The sequence below is a fragment of the Magallana gigas genome, chromosome 4 (assembly GCF_963853765.1).
Source record: "Magallana gigas chromosome 4, xbMagGiga1.1, whole genome shotgun sequence".
Classification (NCBI taxonomy): Eukaryota; Metazoa; Mollusca; class Bivalvia; order Ostreida; family Ostreidae; genus Magallana; species Magallana gigas.
This window is the reverse complement of record NC_088856.1, coordinates 37,582,938-37,593,512: the sequence shown is the minus strand read 5'-3', so window position 1 is coordinate 37,593,512 and position 10,575 is coordinate 37,582,938. Positions and strand designations below refer to the sequence as shown.

General features: G+C 32.2%; 1 long non-coding RNA gene across 1 annotated transcript; it reads right to left on the bottom strand.

The window, feature by feature from the left end:
* Positions 1-424: 424 nt before the first annotated feature.
* LOC117682945 (uncharacterized) lies at positions 425-1,762 on the bottom strand. The gene is made up of 3 exons (XR_010713179.1): positions 1,649-1,762; positions 654-742; positions 425-465 (listed from the first exon to the last, which is right to left on the bottom strand). It is a non-coding gene; the product is annotated as an uncharacterized lncRNA (long non-coding RNA).
* Positions 1,763-10,575: the final 8,813 nt, after the last annotated feature.

Sequence of the window (10,575 nt, the reverse complement as noted above, 5' to 3'; positions counted from 1 at the left end):
ATAAGTAGACATTCAATTATTCTGTTTATTGTAATAAACACATATGTACACATAACCAATCTCAGTTCCTTTATTTTGTTGTTGAAATAAGGTATCCTGAAAAGGAGTTGTAGTTGGCCATAATATTTCGGTCGTGCGCAAGACGTCTTACCCAGACCCTATCTCCTTTTTCCATTGACAGTATCACAATTCTTGAACTACTTTCCCAACCTCTTTGAGCTGCGACTGGCAAAATAGTCTTACCGTTTTTTATGATTCCGACCGTTATGTGATTCGGATTCGGGCACATTACTGAGCAACTAAAAACATAAAGCCCTTTTCTAGGTACAACAAAGTGCCCACACCATTTGTCATAGCCGTTTCCCAAGTTTGTAATTACCTTGTCATATTTTATTGCATCATCGTTGCCCAGGTGAGTGTTGCTGCTTAAAACCGCACTGAAGGCTATAGGCGGATCAGATAAACCTAAAATATTATAGCGTCTAATTTTTACTTTAATGTTTCTATGAGAAGTAATCATGAGTATGAAATATTATTGATCTTTTCAGTTAAATCATAGAGAGAGAGAGAGAGGGGAAGAGAGAGAGAGAGAGAGAGAGAGAGAGAGAGAGAGAGAGAGAGAGAGAGAGAGAGAGAGAGAGAGAATATTTTACCTTGCTGGATAACTGTCGATACAATTACTAAGGTTGCAATAACGTTTGCTCTATTCATGATTTTTAATATTTGTCTGTGGCAATTTAAACTGTAACACAAAAATAAAAAAAAAATATTGATATCTAAGTAAACAAAATGATATGTACATACTGGATATGAAAAAATAAAGAGCATTTATTCACCAAAAGCTTAAAAAAACTAAAAATTATTAAGTAGAATAACAAAGAAAAAAGTGTTTACTTTGTCAAGTGATCAAAATATTTCACTTTTTCCTAATATATCTGAAATTTGGTAAAAACATTTATCCTGTCTAATGATTTTTACATGAAATATTGAAAATAATTAATATTAACATGTCATATACTAATCATAAGATATATATTGATAAGCAGAATAAACAGCGGAATAGTCAAGGAAATAGTTATGTAAAAAGTAGAATAAGTTCGGATGAAAATAAATCCGCCATAACATTTTTAATTTTTATTATCATTTTTTTTTTTGGTAAAAGAGAAAGATAAAAAAAGAGAGATTGCAATGAATTAGATTTTATATTTAAAAAAAGTTATTAACTGCGTAAAGAAATGATGCATTACCTAATCCTGCCTATCCTTGATTTTAAATGCATTGGTGCTATGCTGGTTATTAAATATACAGCTTCTCTCTGTGCAACACATGGTGCATGTTATACTTATGACCATGTTGCATGTATTTATTATCAACTTGAACTACAGGATAACTACACAAACAGTGCAATTTAAACGATAAACACTATAAAACGCTTCTAGTGTTAAAAATGAGGTCTTGTTTAAGCACTTTGCTAATACTTTCTTTTACTGGTATCTTTTACTTTTGCCTTCTCGATTCTTTAAGGAATAAGACGCATCTTTATAAGCACCACTACTAATGTCCAATATAGGATGATTGTGATATCTTTTTTTCTTTTTTCCTTTTGCAAACTTGATAAAAACATTCGAGTTAATATTAAACACTGTACCAGATAATTATCCTAGTGTCAAGATACACGTAGCTCTTTGCGACCGCACAAGAGAGGTTTCGTAAAATCCTATATATATACCAAACGATAGACCATTGTCTTGTGAGTATATAACCATATTTGATCTTGGTGTGTCTCACCTGCCAGCTGAGATATTTACCTTTAGAAATTAATATCCCATAGCAAATCAATAATTCACATACATGTAGTAGAACAAAATTATCCTACTGAAATTATTTAAAATCCTTTGGGATTTTTAAAGCTCTATATAGGAATTATATTTTCTATATTATGTCCTGTAGAATTTTTTTAGACAGGAAGTTTTTCTACGGGGAATTTAAATGTCCTATCGGATTTGAAAATCCTATGGGAGTTATGTTCAAATCATATCGGAACTTATATTCATAAACTAGTAGGAAGTTTCCGGTAGATATTTTTAAATATCATATCGGAAAGTTGCTTTTCCAAAAAATAAAAAGACTTTTCTTTCTCGTAGGATTTTTTTAAAGATAAATATTCTGACTGGTGAATTACCTTAACCACAAAGGTGGTTCATAAACCACTTAAGCAATGTTCGATCATATGCCATATTTAGATTTTTTGACACATGTAGCTTAGATGGGTGCGAAAATGCCATCTTGATATTGCCATAATTATCCGGCACAATGTTATTTATAAAAGCTGGATCCGTACCTCTTAATTTAGATTAAAATGCAAATATGATACAGATCGATAAACCAAGTTTTAACGACTCTTGCCCCACCCCCCGCCCACACCCCACCCCGGTTTAATAAATTGAAGATGTTTGCAAATATCAAATAATAATAGTACGTGTAACAGTCAGAGGAGTCATTGATTAGGGTATATACTCTAAAATGAAGCTAAAAATAAAATTTACAAATTCACATTGATTAGACAACACTGGTGTTTTCTAAATCAAGCATCTGTTAAATTTGATAAGGCGGCTTATGTTAATAAGATCCATGGATTAATGTTCTGTAGAGACAAAAACCATTTATAACATTACAACCTTTAAATGTCGGATCTGATTTTCTTTCTACAGAGAAGTGCATAGAAGTTATTTAAAAGTGTAAAGAAAAAAACGGTACTATTTGACAGATGATACGAAAACCTATTTGAAATTGAGGAATGATTAAAAAATCTCGTTACTCGCTACAGATCAATACAGTGTGTCTGCCTCCAGCTGACGTGTTATAAACTGATACCAGTCATTAGCATCGGGTTACAAATGCACTGTAAAGTGAAGGTTTGTTCATGTAGAAATGTAGTCTAAAAGACAAAAGTAAAATTTTAACCACACTGCATTTTTAGATATCAAATCTATGATACAACATTCCCAGGTCTGGACGGGTAGGTTAGAATGTGTTAGGAAGTAAATAATACGGTGTCGTTTTCATTAAATAGCATAACGATTGTTTTTTGTTTTTGTTTTTTGTTTTTTTTACATTTTTAAAATAATGTTTAAACTATTAGACACAATAAATAAAAATATATACTTAAGGTGGTATGGAACATCTGTCATATTAATGTTGATTTAAGTTCATTATAATTGAAAGACTTTTACCGGTTTTGATATTTCAAATTTTAAACAAGATGCTGTCATTAGACAGAATACCCGCACCAAGTGTTTGCCCCTAAGTAACACTGTTTTGTACCCGTTTAATTAAAAATGAAGGCCACATGCAAGCTCTGGTAATATATTTAAACATTATAATTTTCATAACTGAAGGATGAGATCCGTTCCCATATGAAAATACATATGAGCAGCACTTTATGTGCAATTTGGGATTGAACTGTTTGCAGTGAATATTCAGTTAATCAATAATCTTAACAATTCATGTCATAGAAAGTAAAATGGTCCATATAATTGTTACAAACAAAATTAAAAATTAAATTATGTCCCTTCCCCGTGGCGGTTGCCAGTGTTAGATTTCCTTCTGTGTGCCTACATGTACATCATCGTGTGCACAGATTTAGAGAAGGGGTGGGGGTGAGTGGTCCATACCACCCCCCCCCCCATGAAAATTCATTTAGGTGGATTTGAAGAATAGGTCATAAAAATACATGCATGTTACAGATAACTGATCTTTGTGTGAAGTTACCCCCCCCCCGCCTTCATGAAATAGGAAATGATGATACACTGCGCATGTATATTTTGTTAACTTCTGAGATCTGAGATCCTCATCCCTAAACCATATAATTTATTCTTGCTCTTTGTGTCATTGCGCGTAAAATTGTATTATAGATTATGCCCCCTTGGAGACACTCTGACATTCTAGAACTAGAAATAATATTTTTTTTTATAATCTTATTCATATGAAGTGTTTGATCAATGTGGGTAATTCCTAGCCTAATGATGACACTGCTTTGTTTAGGAGACTTTACAATAGCCTCAAATAGGCGAATACACATGCATATAAGATTTTGTTTATAAATCTTAAAAACTGAATTTAGCAATTTCCAAAATGTTAATGTGCATCAGGAGAGAAAAAGCAATCAAGAAATGATTTAAAGTTTGCTACTGTACAATGTAAGAATGTATTAAGAAGACTGAATCTTTAGAACCAGGTTAGATTGGAGGGTATGAATGTTGAGTATAAACATTTGTAATTTGAATCATTTATTGTTATTAATTTTAACTTGTCAATAAATACTAGTTATTGATCCAAGGTCGAAATATGACCTCTGATCATATCTCAATAGATCATTTGTCAATTGTGCAAGGTGTAATGTAATTTTTTTAAGAATAACATTTTTACCAATTTATAAAAGTTTTTAGACGCTCAAATTATATTCTGATTTAATAGATCATTCGACAATGAAGGGGGGGGGGGGGGGCAGTTTATATTTGAGTTTGTTTGGGGTGGGGGTTCCAAGTCATATATTTGGCAATTTTTTTAATGTAATTTAAAATAAGACTAAGCCATACTACAGTCATAAACATGAATAGTATAGAACAAAACACAAACTAATACATGTATATATACATAGGAAATATTACAAAATATAGATGATTGATCTATATCTGGGTTCTTAAATTGAATCATATATCATGTACATATTATATTATTGTTTCTTTGTTCAAGGCATTTCAGATGGTATGTAGGTCATGATCCCAAGTGCTCTTCCTGAAATAATCAAATATCATAAAAACCATTGAGACCCCCACCTTGATCCAAAAATATTATTCCTCCTTAGGTCATGGCCCATCAGATCATTATGACATGTAGGTCATAACCCTAAGGGGTCATCCTGACCCCCTTAGAATCAGAAATTGTCAATTATCTTTAAATTATTGATGTTTGATGATCCTATATAATCTTTATTATTAAGTCTCCTGAATGAAATTTGGAGACTTATTGTTTTTGCACGGTTCTTAATACATGTATTTTTATTCTTCGTCTTCATCTTTTTCTTCTTTCCCGCTCTGAACTTGTTTCTCAGAGATGGCTGACCAGAATTGTACAAAACTCTAGGATGTGATAGGCCTGCATATCTAGTTGTGCACCCTGGTTTGATTTTTACCATTTTGGGTTAGACTACCACTTTTCGGGATGGGGGAAGGGTCAAAATGGTGTGGGGTCTAACATTGAGCCTTGTAGGAAAAAATGTAGACTCTATTGTAAATGGTAACTTGAAAACGGACAAAGATAATAATATAGTGTTTTCACAATCATATATTGACTGTTACTGACAACATATAGGGTTTATTAGATCAGACCCCTGGGGTCATCCCCACCCCCCAGGAATTTGAAATTACCATATATCTCAGAAACTGTGATAATAATGACCCATAAACCATATATATTCATGTTTCTGATGTCAAGGGGCATCAAATGTTATTTAGGTCGTGGGCCCTGTGGGCGGTCCTGACCCCCTCAAACAACAAGTCCCTTAATATCTTCAAAACAGTTGAGATCCCCACCCTTAAATCATATATATTTTTGTTCCTTGTGTCAAGGGACATCAAACGGTATGTAGGGCATGGACCCCAGGGGTGGTCATGACCCCCCTCGAACAGGAAGTGCACGAATACATCGAAAACGGTTGAGATTCCCACACCTTAACCATATAAATTCTTGATCCTTAAAGGGCATCAAAAGGTATGTAGGTAATGGGCCTCAGGGTTAAATTTAATTTTTTGAAACCGTTATGCACATCTATGGAACAGTTTCTATCATATCCCAAGATATGATGTGTCTATCCATTAAATCATAAAAGGAGTTCTAGGATCTGTGGTTTTTTTTTGAAGTGATAAACATCAATTCTTTGCTTCTTTTTGACTCCCTGGATGAAATTTAAATCTTTAAAACCTTATTGCACATCTATAGAACAGTCCCTATCATATTACAAGATATGATGTGTCTATCCATTAAATCATAAGATGAGCTCTTGGATCTATGGTGTTTTTTTTGTGATAAACGTCACTTTTCTGCTATTATTTGACTCCCTGGATGAAATTTAAATTTCTAAAACCTTATTGCACATCTATAGGAGAGCCCCAATTATATCCCAAGAGATGATGTACCTACTCCAAAAGTTGTAAGAGGAGTTCTGGGAACCATACTTTTTTGGCCAAAAAACGTCATTTTTTGTTGCCCACTGATCCCCTTAATAAAAAAAATTCTGGAACCTTATCATACTTAAATATGACCCCCCCCCCCCCCAATCATATTCTAGAAGATCATTTGGCTACTGCCCAAATAAAATGTTTTAGAAACCAGTTTTTTGTAAAATAAAAAAAAAAAAAAAAAAACCGTCATTTTTAAGCCATTAAATGACCCCCAGGACAAAGTTGAAAATTCCGAAACCTTATTGCGCATCTATAAAATACCCTAAACATATTGCAAGAGATGATTTGTCTACTGTTGAAAATGTAGGAGGCGTTCGAGGAAGAAGGTTTTTTTGTGAATAAACGTCATTTTTTACCAATTATTTGACCCCCAGGACTAACAGAGAATTTTTGATACCTTTTTACAAAACAACGCGATACCCCAAATCAAACTCCAATAGTTCAATTTGCTGGTTTATAAGATGTGAGAGTAGTTTGAGAAAGTAAAACGTGACAGACGGACGGACGGACGGACGGAACAGGGTAATAACAATATACCCGAACTTTCTTTAGAAAGTGCGGGTATAAATATTAAACCAAAATATAACTTCTAAAAATATTTGGAGAGTTTCAAATTATAAAGCCCCCAGCTGGATTCGAACTCACGACTTACATATTCGTAATAAACACTCCTAACCACTGCGCTACGCTGATAGGTGACAAAATTGGTAAAGAAACTACTTATTATAACTTCACTAGGTTTAATTGTTTATTTCGATAAATAATATTTCACAACATGGAAATGTCCCAAACCACCTTAACTCTAATTCAAGATTTTCTTTTATTTCATATTTTACATAAAATTTTGTAGTTTTTCTTTCCAAAATTGATTTCAAATAAACAGAAAGTTTTAGCAATATTCAGTCATTAACAAACTATTTACATATATTGGATGCCAAAAAAGTGTAGAAGAACTTAAACGTGTATTATTAACGGCTGAGAAAATCTTAACGTAACATCTTGGTTTACAAGAGCTCACATGTACTAGTAATATAATTGAAATCATTACATTTGTTCAGATTTTGTGGTTTAAGTTGGAACATCAGAGGAATGATAAGAACTTAAACGTGTATTTAAAACAGCTAATGGATGATAATCTAATCTAATACATCTTGATACGTGTGTGTGTTGTGTGGTCCATTGCATTAAACATATTATTCCTTTTAGTATTGTTTTTTTACTTTGGCTACATCACGTGATTATTTTTACTCATCATATGTTCGTACGTACTAGCATTAAGTTACTCAGCTTTAAACAAGCCCATCTGTCAATATATATGCAGGATTCAATTTTGGAATTATTTGTAAATTCAGGAGCATGTATAAGAATATCTGATGTAAACGTGTTTATTGCAGCAGGACGATAGTTGATAGCACAACTTGTGTTCCACCAACTGCTGTCTGATGACCAAATATCTGTTTACTGAAAAAAAAAAATCATATGACTGTTAAACTGCATGACCAGTAATAAAAATATATCTTAGAAAGATTGTTTTTATGATAAAGCAGTCCGATTAACGCACAAAGTCACATTTAATAAGAAATTCTATGAGGAATCGATTAGAATATACATAATTATGTGTTTGTGGCGTTTTAAAAATTCGATAAGGATTAGTTGTGTGTTAAACTAATTGACAAGAATACAAGTGATTGTGTAGGTGAGACCGAATTCGTTCTAGTACAGATTTTCAAAGTTAAGTGCCGAAATATTAACTGTGGCATAACTAATGATGTAGCAATAGACTCCAAACATGTTACAGGCTGCGGAGGTAAAGCCTGGGATGTTAACTCCAAATTATCCGCAGGTGAACATTATTTCTTTTGAGATATGTTGATAATTGAAAATAAACAATCAATTTTCTAGTAAATGAACTCTTACATTGCTAATAAACATTTTCTTCAGACTAATCTCTTTTTTTGATAACTTTGGATTGTATGATAGACTCAGATTCTTCTTAATTTAAAAAATTAGAAAAATATTTTCCAGTATGATACATTGAGGTTTTGAGAAATCTGATTTCAACTCTCTTTTGGCCGACTGAATAATCCGGGTATGTCAAAAAGAGGTTAAGTAAAGAGCAAGAGAAATAGGGACCACGTTTGACAAAATGGCATATGATTTTTGTCGAGAATATCCTAAGGAAGAAACTAAATTTTAACTGTTATTAATATTGTTCCTGTTTTCCAATTCAGTATATTTACTTATGACAATTTTTTATTCCTTTTATGAATATTACAAATTTAGTTTTTAAAAATGTACCATTACAATTAACCCTTCTTCCATTGGAGTCAATATCAATATAATAGTAAGTTTTGATGCTTACAATAGCCTCACAGGTACATGAATTTTATCTCAGTTTAGGACAGATGGTAGGCATTTATAATTACATATAAGAATACAAATTTTCCAAACGCTTTTTGAATCGCTGGCAAGACATAAGAAAAACAGTAACAGTTTAACTGAAGCCTGCAAGTTTGATCAAATAAGTGAATTTTGTATTTTAGGACATGCATCCTTAATTGGCGTGAAGGCCAAAAAATGTATTGGGTACTCTGTCAAAGGTAAAATTTGCCGAATTCGCTCCTCCGCTCAAAAGAAAAAGTATGTACCTATCGTTATAGAAGCAGAAATTAGTATTGAAGCAACAAAGGTCACTGATATAACTTGCGTCGGAAGGATCATGATCTGCTCAAGAAAAAGTGGGTACCTAGTAAGAACATGCATTTAAATTAAATTGGACAGGATTAGCTAAGGTGATGTAGCCAGCTATAGCATATGAAATGTTGCAAAACATTTTAAATCAAGATGAAAGGGTATATACATTGATAATGATAAAAAACAGGTTGAATACCGTAAGTTGTTTCTTTTTTTATCTTATTATAATCTAATTCAATAAACAAATGTATACTTATTTTTTCCAACATTCACAAAAAATTTTCAATTCAGAACTATATTTTTTTTTTGTCCAACATTCACATTTTTTCACTAGAATTTCTTCGAAAGGAATTTAAATCAATGTCACATTTTTTTTACCATATGGCACTGTTAAAGGAAAGTGAAATATTTACAATGATGCCATGTTTATGAAAAAATGCCGAATTATTTTGTTTTACTGTTCATTTTAGGTATAGACATTAGTTATGGGCAACGAATCCACCACTAAAGCCAGGATTCTTGTCAATCGGAGTACTTCACACAAAGTTCTCAAAAAACTGAAAGTTATATCACACATAGAAAGATGTTTTACATATTGTGTGAAACAAGCCAAAGGATGTGCTGATCTGCTTTCTAGTGACTTACTGAAAATAAAAATCGTCACTCACTTGTATGGTAAGAACAAAATAAGTAGTAATAAGCATTAATATCTGCAATGATACACGAATTGCCTAAAGTTGAATTTCGTCTGTTAGTATATTATGCTCTTTTAATACACCTTATGGTAATTAATATATAAAATAGGTAAACATAAGTCATGCGCTTCGTAATGGAAGAGCGAAAACGATGGTTACAGACCCAAGAACCTGCCCTATGGGATGCCCCTTTCATATTTGCCATTGCAATAAACTTTAGAGGAACTTTTCCAAAAGTATGCATCAAATGTTGATGAGTTAGTTGATATGGGTTCTACACAACTGAATGAATTTTTTAATCACATGGTTTTAAGCAAGGCACCTAAGCGATTGTAAGAATATTACCATTATGAATGATTTGTAAAAATAGCAAACTGTTTTCAAAATTACAACTTTTTTCATGATTTCTTGACGATAAATCATAATGTCAACACGATAGGTTTTATGGAAGTTCCGAATTTTTTTAGACAAGAGTGTATGCAACATTATGCCAAAAGAATGAAGGTATAATTATAGAACTAAGGTACACCAGTGTTTGGATTTACCACATCTTCAGTTTTTGACAGGTTTTCCGTTTGTTTATTCCAGAGTTGGAAATTAGCTTGTATCAATAAATCTGATATGAATAAAAACATCAAACTTAATAAAAAGAATTCGATTTGAATGCTGTTTCTCCTTAAAATTTACTGCTTAAAAAAGTAATCTCAAAACTTGTCTGTTAGCAACACTGAAATTAGATTGTTGGAAATCAATACAGCTAATATCAATTTCATGATTTTAATGTTATATTACAGTTATTTTTATGCTAACACCATTTGTTCTTGATTTTATTTATACACGTTATAATTCATTATTTTTGCACTAATATGAAGTATACTTTTGGATATTCACTTCCTGATTCACAAAAATAAATGATTTAACATTTTTAAAAACTTTTCGTTGTT